The sequence below is a fragment of the Musca vetustissima genome, unplaced genomic scaffold, assembly GCF_032173495.1.
Source record: "Musca vetustissima isolate MV318-11 ecotype Yass unplaced genomic scaffold, APGP_CSIRO_Mvet_v1 utg39152, whole genome shotgun sequence".
NCBI classification, from domain to species: Eukaryota; Metazoa; Arthropoda; class Insecta; order Diptera; family Muscidae; genus Musca; species Musca vetustissima.
In genome coordinates this window covers 1,743-15,846 of record NW_026873326.1, presented here as the reverse complement: position 1 = coordinate 15,846, position 14,104 = coordinate 1,743, and positions in this window count along the sequence as shown.

The window sequence follows — 14,104 nt, the reverse complement described above, 5'->3', positions numbered from 1 at the left end:
AGTAAATAGATATGGGCTCATACTATAGTCAGGAGAAAGAGAATTAATTTTTCTATTTAGATCCATATGTGATTCATGTAAATATGTTAGAATTTTGGCGTAAAACAAGAAACAAAAAGTTTGAAATAAAAAACTCTGATGACATGAATTAGGAATATTGTCGTATGAACGGGTTAATTCATGTACGTAATTCTGAGAGCGAACTACGTTGTTCGAATGCCCGTCAGAACATGGCATAACTAACTTCCTTGTACATATATGCCTTAAGGGTATTTCCTGGTAAGTAAGAAGGACTTCTTTTTCCATCTTTTCAAAATTCAAAAGGTATGCAAGTTATCAGATAATCTGCAAGCAGAAAACCTAAATATGCCATATTCTTTCAATTTATTATATTGCTAAAACACATTCAGCTCCTTCAAAGAAGCAATCATCAATTTTGCTAAGACATTTTTCTTTCTATAATACAGTGGGCAATGAAGAGACTATAGATTACAAAAACAGTTGTAGGGCTCCAATTTTTATACCCTACACAACTATGTTGTCAGGGTATTATAGCTTTGTGCAGCCCCAAGAGTTTGTAACGCCGCGAAATATTGGTCCTAGACCCACCTTTAAGCATACCGATCGTCATATCTCGACTAGCATGTGTGTCCGTCCGTCTGTCCATTATAACTTGTAAACACGATACAGGCCACAGTTATGGACCAATCTTCACGAAATTTTGCATGTAGGATGGGTTCTGGCCAATGAAGACATCGGTAAATATTTAGGGGATGAAATGGACCAACAACTTTATGTTTGTCGGTTTTTCTGGTCGCTCCAGAGGCCGCAATTATGGCCCCAACATCGAATTTTTGCATGGTGAAGGGGATCGGGCCACAGAATAAGCATGCCGGTTTTGATAAAGATCGGTCAATATTTAGCGGGTCAAATGGACCCTGACTTTTGTGTGAAAATTAAAAAAATTGTATTTTCTATAGCGTATATATTTACCCCTGAATAACATAGGCCAAAGAAGTTGACAATATATCCAAGAGGAGTAGTTGGTCATCAAATTGATACCAGTTACATTGTCGTATGTATTCGGATGTGGGAGTTACACTTAAATATTTACAGGTGAGGGTCCAGGTATGGTCAAGGACAACGCCTGTAATTTTCAGTGATGATCGGATAATAATATTGGGATGAAGTGGACCGAAAACTTAATTTTTTTTTTGGTTTTTTTCGAGCCGATCTATAGGCCACAATTCAAATCCGAACATAACAACTCAACCCACGGTGGAGGTCAAGAGAGTGCAAATATTGCCCAAAATCAGAATATAGAACCACACAAAGTTAGATTTTCGTGGAAGTTGTGTAGCGTATCATATGGTCGGCCACGTCCGAGTATACTGCTCCGCTCACTGGTTAAATGTACAAAAGGCAAATGCTTTCTTTAGTCTACAGTAGCTATTAACATAAATTTTTACCAAAAAAAGTGGAATTCACTCTAGAACATTTTCGAGCGATTATTTTCGACATGGATTATCATCGCGAGAGTGCATCGACGAACTTTAATCAGTGTATGGCAATTAAATTGATTAGTTTAAGGGGACCCCGCCATTCTCGGGGTGAATTTTTTTGTTGATTAAATTTGAATATACACTAATTCAAGAATGTCCCTATAAAATTTCAAGTGAAAATCTCAAGAACTCTTGAAGATATAGCCGATTTTTTGTGTCAGCCTCAAGTGTCGGCTAAAGGGCTTCTCAAACTTTAAATGCGTTTTTTTTTTTGTGAATTGTGGGCACGATAACTCAAAAACTAATAACCCAATCGATTCCAAATTTTTACACGTTTCTCTGTATATATCGTATGAAATAGGATAAAGCCAATCGGTGAAGATATACCTTATTTTTTAACTTGGTTTTTGGTCAAAAATTGGCGATTTTCCAAAAATATTTTTTCAAAGGTCCACCATTTTGTTAATTTTAGAGCGAAGACAATAATCCTAGTTCATATGAGAGCCAGACATGTACTCTTTCTAACACCGTTGGAATTTCCGGATTCAGATGTTCTAGTGAGGAGTTATTATGCCCGCCATCAAAAATAAGGACTTCTCTTTAATTAACGTACGACCATGTGTTGTGTTGTTTTCAGTGACTTGATGAAACAATCTGCCAAAAAAATGAAATTAACTTTCAACGGGGATTGTAATGACAAGAGTGCACTTTAAATCTTTCGAAGGCGATGAAATAACATCTCATATCATTGTTATATTCGGGACTAATGAATTCCGACGCGTCTCTAACAAATGAAGATTGTAAAGGTTGTCGAAAAACGACCTATGTGCTAAAGATAATGAACGCCGGGCGTGAGCTAATAATGCCTGTGTGACATGTAAAATAAGAGGCATTCTCCGGGGAATTCCTTCCAACAGCATGTATTGGATATTTCAGGGACACCTGATCATAAAAAATTTATGTTCTCATTGGATTCCCTACCATATGACAATAGCTCAAGAAAGGCTCCTGTCGATTGATGCAAAGAAATTTGAAATAATTAAAAATAATCCCTGATTCATTCATAGACAAAAGTGGTCCATTTTTGATCGGCTAAACGGTGGATATGAGGGTGACGTAGGGGATGAGAGGTACTAAGCAACGGCTTTGATTGACTGGCAAAACCCAGACTTATCTCGGTCCCTCTTTCATCTCAATTGTGGATACTGACCTCCAAGCGGTGTCACTTAGGTTAAGTAGCTAACCCATTGAAATAGTGATCTGATATGTGTCGTTAGCTCACCCATAAGAACTATAAAAAATTTAGGTTGAGGTGTCGGGTTAGTTGACCTTAATCGGAAAACTCATCCTACTATGAAAATGCAACGAAAAAAAACCAAACTCCCCAATCTGCGAATCTGTATTTAAAATGTGCGCTGCGGATTTATGGTTAATAGGAGAATAAAAGTCCTTGTCTCCAGATTCACTCCAGTAGATGAGCGAATTGCTATACATATTTACGCCCATGTTCCGACGGAAGACAAAGATGAACAGACCAAAAGACATATTTTACGAGCGCCTAGAAACATCATATAATCGTCATATAATTAAAATACTGCTAGGAGATTTTAATGCAAAAATCGGAAGAGAACATCTGCTCAACACTTGCTAGTCGAAATCACTCCTTCTCCCAATAATAATATAGAAATGCAACGGCAAAGAATTGTTCACTCCCTACAAAAGCAACCAATGGATACCAAAGACCACCAACAAAGAAACCCATGGTATGATCAGGAGTGTCGTAATTCTACTGAGGTGAAAAACACAACGTATAGGGCAAACCCTGCAAACAGTAGCAACACGCAATGCGAGAGAGAATTGTCGGGAGAAAAGAAGTTAGGAGAAACGAATTTTCAGAAAAAAGAAGAAATAACAAGAAAAACGTTAGCGGGGCAAATTGAGATGTACAGCAGTGGAAGTCCGGAAATTCAACCAACGAGTAAAACACAAAACCGAAAGCCTTTATGCGGGCACATCCTCCTGTAGGAATAACGAAGGAAACCTGTTGACAGATACAAATAACGTGTTGATGATCTAGAAGGAGCATTTTGTAAAGCTTCTGGTATCAAATAGTGGCGGTGAAGAGGATACCCCAGAACCAATTAGAGATGACGGTATAGATTGTATACCACCTAGCCAAGATGAGGTCAGAATAGCAATTAGTCGGTTGAAGAACAATAAAGCGGCAGGTAATGGCAGAAATGGCACTCTGTACACCAAACAGCATATGTTACTCGTCGACGACATCGACATAATGCCGGTAATAGCCACCTTTGAACGAATTTAAAAGGCGTCTGCCAAAGTGGGACTGACAGTAAAAAGTGAGAAGACCAAATTGATGGTATCGATGCGCAAGACGTCCAGTAGACTCGGACCAACTGTGGAACTTGAAAACTACAACTTCGAGGTAGTGAACGATTTTATATACCTCGCTACCGTCTTAAAAAAAAAATAATAAAATCAGCTTTGAAATCCGGAAGAGAATAGTGTTCAAACTGATGCTACTATGGTCTGAGTAAGCAATTTAAAAGCAAGGCCACATCTCGCTAGATTAAACTCACACTCTACAAGACGCTGATATTCATGTTGTGAGAATGGATGAGGCTTCCCCCACTCTAAAGGCTTATAATAGCGAGCCAAGTGATGGTTCACGCAGAAGCGGAAGTTCATGAATTCGATCGGAGCTCCGCACAAGACCGACGCGCCTGGAAATCTTTTTTAGCTCGGCTTATGGAACAAACGTTCTGTCAAAGCTAGCTAAGTAAGTAAAAGGTGGAATTGATGGATCATTTGTCGTACACTCCTGACTTGGCCTCCAAACACTGTTTTTAATGAGTAATACAGTAGATATCGGATATAAGAAACTCAAAAAAAGCCGGAGATTTCATTCTTATATGGAATTATCGGATATAAGAAAGTATAAGCTCGGTGTTTTTGATAATCTTTCATATATGCGATTTTTTCTTATATGAGATGTGCTTATATCCGATATCTACTGTATTTCCATATTCACAATTTGCCCTGAAATATATGTAGCAGCCCTCGTATTCTTCCCACGTTCCACTGTTAATTGTCAATTTTTTCTTTTTTTTTTTACTTCTCCAGTGCTTAAGAAATTCTTTGATTAAAATGCTTACAGTCCATGTCAAAGCAAATGACTTAATAAGGAGGGAGGATGGGCGGTCGTTAGGCACGCAAAAAAACAGGTTAGTAGGTCAAGATTCAATCATTTGATCATAATAGAACTGTGCTTTTGATGATAACGATGATGTTGATGATGACGCTTGATGAACGACAACAAGAAAAAAATGGAATTGCATGTTTAATCAAGCTAATTCCACCAGCTAAAGGCAGACAGTCGAGAGGCAATTTCAGTTGAGATTTCCTTGCTTTTCTATTGCCTTTGTGAAGTGATTTGTTTTCTTTTATGCTTTTCATTCATTTCTTGGCATAGCTGACCAAAGATAATCTATTCACAATTGCTATTAGAAAAAAAGAGTTTATGGTGTGGCCAGTGAACCCTTCAACCATTCATCCATTCATTCATCATGCTACTATCAAATGTCAAATGTCATGCAAACTATTCATTAGTCGGTCAGTTTTGAATGGAATAGGTGGGTGAGTGGTTGAGTTATTCTGTTTATTTTCACATTGACCCATAGGCAGATATATGCGAAGAAGCCTGAATAGTAGTTTTTCAAATGAAATCTTTTATCCTTTCCAGCTCACTGCAGGATATTTATAAATGACACATTTTAATACCTATTCAAGGAGGATATAGAATGGAATATATAATATATGTATAAAAAAGGACTATGTCATTAACTTGTTGTTGAAAAATTCTTTTCAAATTAAAAATTGTAAAAAGGGAAGATTTCAAAGGAAGATATAATCCAAAGATAAATTAATATGAATTTTAGAAGGTTTTTGAATTGCGAAAGGGCTAAATGATGACTTTATTAGAAAATGTATTTCTTAAGGGGACCCCCCATTCTCGGTGCCAAGAAATTTAATTTAGTTGTTTTCAATTTAATTCGAATCTACACTAATTCAAAAATGTCCCAACAAAATTTCAAGTGAAAATCTCAAGAACTCTTGAAGATAGGCAAGAGTGATTCTCAAACTTTAAACGCATTTTTCTTGAAGCAGGGTTTTTTGGAAGGAATTTTTTTTAATAGCCAAAAACAACAACAAAACCACAAAAACAAAATTTTCCGAATTATTTTTCTTCTCTTTTAAATCTTCAATTATATATGTGTAAAGTTACAAACGTTACCAGCTCGACATGAAAATCTTGATCTTTTAAATCGAGAATGGGGGAGGTCCCCTTAAATCATTAAAGAGACCCCCAATTTGTTTCGCAATGCTTTGAAAGTTTTTTATAAAATCGCCAGAAATGTTCTTCGTGGAAGAAGCTCTTCGAAGCTAAAGGTCCCCTGTTTTTCGGCAATACTGGTTTGTTGGCTTTTGTTCTACTTGAGCAACGTAGGATGGTCAATTTTGAAGGATATATCGTATTTGTTTGCCCAAAATCTTGTAAGGAATATAGGTTGTCAACGTCGCCACTTCGGCAGGAAATGCGGCAAGATATTCAATATACCAAAAATAGGGGGAATATATGAGAAAACATGGATCTATACCGAAAATTGTCTGATAAAACGATTGTCACTCTCCAAGAACCCGGAATACCAAATTATAGACCCCCTACCTAGGAATACAAATAATGTATGTTATTCTTCTTCTTCTTAGCTGGCTGATGACAGAACATTTGTTCAATAAGCTGAGCTTAAAAAAAGATTTTACACAGTTCTTCCAATTTGAAAGACCATGTTTCGAAATGATCTCTTCCACCTGATCTTTACATATAATTCGTGGTCTTTCCCTTCAGCGTGAGCCAGCAGTAGGCTCACTTTTTTATGCCTTTTGTGCTGGGGCATCCTCATCCATTCTCACAACAGGACCTAGCCATCATCGTTCATTCGACGGCGATATTTACCATCAACGCAGATCGGCCCATAGATCTTTCGGAGAATTTTTCTCTCCAAAAACATTAAGAGCTGTCTCATCTGCTTGTGCAAGTACCCAACATTCTGTAAAGTGTGAGTGTAGTTCCGGCGAGAGGTGGCCTTGTTTTTAAACTGCCTACATAGACCTTAGTAACATCTGTTGGTCAAAACTATCCTTCTCCGAATTTCAAAACTGGTGTCATTAGTTTTATTTAGGACGGTACCAAGGAATCTAAAATCTTTGAATACCTCGAAGCTGTAATTTTCAAGTTACACAGTTGGTCCGAGTCTGCTGGGTGTCATCAGCTTGGTCTTTTCGTCATTTACAGGCAGACCCACTTTGACAGACTTCTTTACAATTTGTTCAAAGGTAGATGTTACCGCTCGCCATGTTCGACCCATTAAATAGATGTCATCGACGCAGGCGAGTGACATATGCTGTTTGGTGCACAGAGCGCCATTTCTGTTCACCTTTGCGTCTTGTGTGACCTTTTCCAGCAAGATTTTAAAAAGATTACACGACAAACTGTCACCTTGTCTGAATCCTCGTTCGGTATTAAAGGTCTCCGATAAGTGTTTTCCGGTTTAACTACTGACCTTGTGCCAGATATCCTGCATAGCCGCATAAAATTTGCAGGAATGCCGAACGCAGACAAGGCTTCAAACACCTGTGAACGGATAGGGCTGTCGAATGCAGTTTTATAGTCGACGAATAGATGGAATGTGTCGATGTGTATTTCGTGGGTGTTTTTCAGGATTTGGAGTGAAAATCCGGTCAATGGTGGATTTGCCAGGTCTGAAGCTGCAATGGTATGGTCCAATAATGTCCATTGACCTTTGGCTTCAGTCGTTCACACATCGCACTGGATAGCACTTTATATGCGATGGGAAGGAGACTTATTCCTCTATAGTTAGCATATATCGCCTTTTCTCCTTTTTTAAGCACGGGACACAGGATGCAGAGGTTCCTATCATTGGATATACATTGGTCTTGCCAAATTGTACTAACCAGCTGGTGCATGCTCCTGACCAGCATCTGACCACCAGCCTTGCATAGTTCAGCTGGTAATCCATCGGCATCTCCTGCTTTATTATTCTTCAGCCGATAGATTGCTATTTTGACCTAATCTTGGCTAGGTGGTATACACTCCATATCGTCATCTCTTATTGGTTTTGGGGTATCTTCTTCACCGCCACTATTTGATACCAAAAGCTTTTCAAAATGCTCCTGCCAGATCCTCAACATGCTGTCTATATCAGTCACCAGGTTTCCTTTTTTATCTCTACAGAAGAATGTGCCTGTACCAAAACCTTCGGGTTGGTATTTTACTCTTTGGTAAAATTTCCGGACTTCGTTCTTACTTCTGTACATCTCGATTTGCTTCCGCACACGTTTTTCTTGTTCTTTCTTCTTTTTTCTGAAAATACGTTTCTCATCCCTTCTTTTCTCCCGATAATTCTCTCTCGCCTAATATGTTGCTACTGTCTGCAGGGTTGCCCTATACGCTGCATTTTTCGCCTCAGTAACATTATGACACTCCTGATCGTACCACGGGTTTCTTGATAGCGATTTTTGGTACCCAAGTGTTGCCTTTGCTGCAATGTATGTGCAAACTTGAAAACTTCTGCTTTAAATATTTCAAATCCTATCGTGATTTTATCCGACATATGAGCATGGCTAAATCGACCTAGAATTTTATTGTGATGGGTGAATTTTTCGTCATGTCGCCAAAGGGTGGACAAATTCAAAATACATGGCGGAAAATCATTACTTGAATATAAATTTTTTAAATAATTATTTTTTCTTGGGCCGGACCAAAAATAATATTCTGTTCTAGTTTTTTTTTGCTCTTCCATTTTACAGTTCTTGAACTCGGTTTTATGGCTTCACATTAAGGTTTATTGTGTTGCGGCTGTTTAGAAAATTTTGCGAATACGAAGAACGAAGAAAAAGGTCATTTTCGAATGAGCTGAGTCAGTCAGTTCGGCATGGCATAATCCATCAAAAGCCTCAATCTCGTTGGGTCGTTGGTAGAACACAAGAAATTCAGCATTGGGTTCATGTGCGTGACACTAACTCAGCCATTGTTGTTTTTTGACGTTGTGTTAACATATGTATGTATGTATCTGAAGAAGACACTGGAAATTTTCCAATCATAAGAGGACGGTAGGTAGATGGGCGAAGGAGGATAGATATTGTTTAAATAACACAAATAGTCAACAACATACATAATCTGTAATGAAGACATACTTCTTAGGATGAGCGTAGGTATGTATATTAGGTTGCAATGACAGAATTGTAAATATCTAAACATGAGGAATTATTTTGTTACATCTTTAACTATTTTATGCCTCCACACCCTAATGTTCATTCTATTTTTTTGGTAAATATTGCATTTTCAATTGTTGTAGTAGTTTGTTAGGTATCCTCATTTCATACTTTATTATATGTGTTGTTGCTGTTGTTGTGGTTTTTGTTAAATGTAAACAACAAGGAAAGCTTTCATTTACTCGTAGTCGTATATGCACTCTTCTCCACCGCCGCCTACCTTATGCCAATTGTCTATGATTAAGGCCACCAAAATTTTGGGTCAATGCGTATTTGCAATTGCAAAACAAGCAGCAACATATCATCAATTTTGGGTCGAGAGAAATAAGTCAATATTAAATTCGAATGTGTGTGTATGTGTAAAAACTTTCTCGAAATATGATTACAACAAGAAAATCGAGATGTTGAGTGCTACATTTATCGTTCTTTACCCGTCAGATATATGTTTGTGCGGAGACCAGATTTCGTTATTAAATGTTTCCAAAGGTCTTCTATAAATAAGATACCCTCCAAAAGATATCTAAAGATAATGGTCAAGGATAGTCCATGGACTAGAACTCTAGAGACAAACAAATGAATGACTTGGACCAAAGATTATTTTCGTGAAAGATTATTTCTGTATGAAGGATTTTGTTTTATTTATTAGAAATATTTTTTAAACTTAGTTCCTCGGAGCAACACAAATGCTGCCCAGACCACTTAACGTTCTGAGCCATCAACACACTTCCAAAAACGGTTGCGCAAAAACATGTGTATACCATGGAAGCAATTGTAGGTGTGTGGATTATTTATCCATCGCTACAACAAAAATCTGCTTTGAAAAGGACTGTTCCTAGAATGAAGACAAATTTCGAACTTTGACAAATTTGAATTTAATTCGCATATGCAAGTTTCCCATCAGGGCGGAATAAATACAAGTTATGATAATAACTGCTGATGAGCCGCTTAACCAACGGCGAAACGCGTCGCATAATGTCGGGTACGTAGGTTCTTCTCCTGGCTTTCCTTTTCATTGCAAAACTTTGATCATCAAGCTCGAATCGAACGAGTATAAATAATCACTTAAAAAATTGTGTAAAGTACTATAAAACATGATTGTAAAGTTTTTAACAATTTTTTAGGACTATTTAAGCCCAATTGGTTTATTTTTCAAAAAATTATCACATTCGAAAGCGTGGATATTTTCAGTATATTTCCAGGACTATTGGCGGGGATTTTTGAAGAATCATAGGCACGGATTTTTTAGTATACTTTTTAAGGACTATCAGAGCTATAAGCGAGAATTTTTAAATAAATTTTCATTATCTTAGACGTGGAATTTTAATATATTTTTAATGGACCTCAGGCGTGGTTTTTTTAATATATTTTTAATGGACCATAGGGGTGAATTTTTTGAATATATTTTTAATGGACCATTGGTGGGGATTTTTGCGTAAGTTTAGATTTTCTAAAAATATTTTACAAACGACCATCCAAACCACAATGGGAGCTATTTTAACTACATTTCTGAAAGGACTATCTACACATATTTTCAAAGGACTACCAGCTCCATATTCGGAACGTTTTTAAATGCATTTCTGAATAGCCATAAGCGTGGATTTCTTAAAAATATTTTGAAAGGACTATCAGAGCAATTAGCGTGGATTTTTTTAAGTATTTTCCTAAGGACTACCGGTAGGCATAATTGGAGCTTCTTATTCCAAAAATTAATAAAAAAATAAATAAATACAAAGACTACTAGCGCCACATTCGGAAGCTTTTTAAATACATTTCTGAATAGACTATCAGAGTCATAGGGTGGATTTTTAAAAATATTTAGCGTTTTGTTTTTGCAAAATAGTCAGGCTGAATCCCAGTTTGTTGTTTTTATAAAAAAAAATCAGTGGCGTGATCCGAAACTATAGTCTTCCCTGCCTTACCCCTCGGCAAACAATGCCATACATTCCCCACTAATAAATAGTTGTTTTTATAAAAACAACAAACTGGGATTCAGCCTGACTATTTTGCAAAAACAAAATACAAATGGTATCCCAAATAAACCGCCAACACTACTGAATATTTAGTGTTAATTTTTTTAAATATTTTTTAAGGACTATAGGACTGTATAGACTATAAGGACTATATATGATGGATTTTTAGCCACATTTTCAAATGATTGTGTGGGCCATATGGGCGGAATTTTAAACATATTTTCAATAGACTGTGTGAGCCACAGGCGTGGATTTTTAAATTATTTTTTAAAGGACTATCGGAGTCATAAGAGTGGACTTTTAAATAACACAGTCATAGACTTTTTTAAAATATTTTTTAGAGGACTATCAGAGCCACAGGCGTAGATATTTCAAGACCATATTAGAGGAGCCACAAGCGTAGATATTTCAAGCCACAAGCGTAGATATTTCAAGACCATATTAGAGGACTATCAGAGCCACAAGCGTAGATATTTCAAGAATATTTTCCCAAGAACTATCAGACCCACAAGCGTAGATATTTCAAGAATGTTTTTAGAGGACTATCAGATCCACAAGCGTAAATATTTTCCCAATAACTATTAGATTCACAAGCGTATATAGCTTAAGAGTTTTTTTGAATATTTTGAATAATCGTGAAATTTTTAAGAATATTTTTCTAGGATAATCTTGTCCATATGAGAGGTAATTTTAAAAGTATTTTTTCAAGAACTATCTGGCCTATAAATATGAAAAATAAAAAAAATAATACCATTTTTAAAGAACATTCTCACCCAAAAGCTTTGGTTTTTTTTTATCAAAATCTAGTAAACTTTGATTTTTTTCAAGAAATTTTTTGATTCACTAGGTTAAGATTATCCTTCTTCTAGAACCACCTGCCTATAAATGTGAAAATTTTTAAAAATATAGGCGAGTAGTTTTTTTTTATTTTTTTAAGGACAACATCACACAAATCAGGGCCTAGTATAGATTTTTAAGGATAATTTTAAAGGCCTTTCCGACTTATAAGCTTGAAGTTTTTAAGAATATTTTTTCGAGGACAAACTCACCTTCAGCTGCCTACAAATGTGAAACATTTGTAAAATATAAGCGAGTAGTCTTTTACAGCATTTTTTAAGGACAACACCACACAAAAACTTTGGGCCTACACAAATCAGGGCTTGGTATAGGTTTTAAAGGATAATTTTAAAGGCCTTTCCGATCATTAGCTTGAAATTTTTAAGAATATTATTTATATCAAGGACAAACTGACCCATAAGCTTTGAATTTGTTTTTTTAGATTTTTTCAAAGATTATAAGCCTCGTTCTTCTCTAGTATGGATTTTTTTAGGAAATAAACTTGGAGTTTTTAAAAATATTTTTTCGAGGAAAAGCTCACTTTTTAAGAATATTTTTTAAGGATAATCTCGACCTTGACTTCTTCTAGATCTACCTGCCTATAAATGGGACAATTTTTAAAAATATAAGCGAGAATTTTTTTATATTATTTTAAGGACAACATCACACAAAAACTTTGGATTTACAAAAAAATCCAAAGCCTAGTATAGAATTTTTAAAGAACACTTTTTTCAATGACAAACTAAAGCAAAACTTTGAATTTGCTAATATAATTTCAAGGATTATCTGATCCAATAGCATAAGGATTATAAGTCTGACTCTTCTCAAAGTTGAGATTTTTTTTAGGAACAAAAAAATCCATAAACATGGATTTTAGGGCAGCATCTGTGCTTAAACTTGTTTGATAATCTAAATGTTTTTTCACTTTATGAAAAAATCTATTTCGGTCACACATTTCCAAAATTTTAATTCAAATTTTGGAATTGCCCAAATTTTTTTATTTTTTCCCATACGAATTTCTAAACTTTCCAAGAACTATTTCATTTCAATAGAAAACATAAATTTCATATCTCGCACACAATTTCGTAGTAGCGTGTTAGTAATAAAAATTTAATTGATTCAATGAATTATGAAGGAGCACTCAAACAAAAGAAGTAGGAGAAGAAAAAAAGAACGAAACCAAATTCAGTGACACACTGAGAATTGTTAACAACAACAAAAATTTCTTGACGTTGCGATTGTTGTTACATACACACACACTGCAAACAGGCGAGACTTGCTGAATATAATAACAAGAAAATATATTATTATGTGTTTTTTTTATTTAATACCATAAGGAACCAACGAATTTGATGAATTCTTAAGAACGAAAATAAAAAAATGTAGCAACAACATACTTTTTTTTGAAAATTGTGCTGAGGTTTCGACTTTTTGTATGTATGTTTGTTTGTTGGTGATTGAATTGTCTGAGTTATGGGATTTCATTAGATGTGTATTGTGTGTTGGGCTAAAGGATTGGAGGGGTACACCATGGCGTATTATTATTGGGTGTAATATTCGAAATAAAAAGAGAAAATAAAACATACGCCCCGAAAACCTAAAAAATCGACTAATTTTAATTATGGTACGGAATGGTATTTTATGAGATTTGCTAATTGTTTTGTTGTAATATAAAAAAGACACGTCGAAAATATGAAATATTTTAAAAAATGACATTAAAATAAATAAAAAACACATCATCCAAATAAAATAAATCAAAAAAGGTATATCTTTTAATGTCAAGTTACTTAAGACGCGCACCAGAGGGTCATACCAGGTGACGTGACCATACCTGTTGCCGCATCAAAATTATTCCCAAACTTATAAGTGTTTATACCCTTATTTGCCATAAGACTGAGGGTATAAAAATACTCACTCTTTACTCAATTTAAAAGTATGTTCAAAAAACCCGCGTTCTCCTCTGGCTATAATGGCGCCTGATTTGTTTTTCCAGAAAAAAATCTAACTTGTATTCAAATCTCATTTCCGCCCCTATAAACATTTGTGTTGATCCCCCAAAAAATATTCATTCCCCACAAATATTTATATCCTCTATATTGCATTTATTAATAAATACCAAACAACAACAAAACATAGAACTATATATAGAACATCAGTATTTCAATATTATCTCAACGAATATCATCAATTGAAAGGAACAAAAAAATGGAATAAACCCTCCAAAAACATAAATATAAAATCCAGTTACCATAAAACAAAGCGAAAAAATAGAAAACGAGGGAAAATAAATACCAGGCTAAATTCCCTGAATACTTATTACGAAAAGGAAAAAACGAATCTGCTTTTATTGAAAACAAAAAACTGGCAGCGGAATAAAAGGAAAATAGTTTCGCTTTTCATAGTATAAAAAAAATGACGATG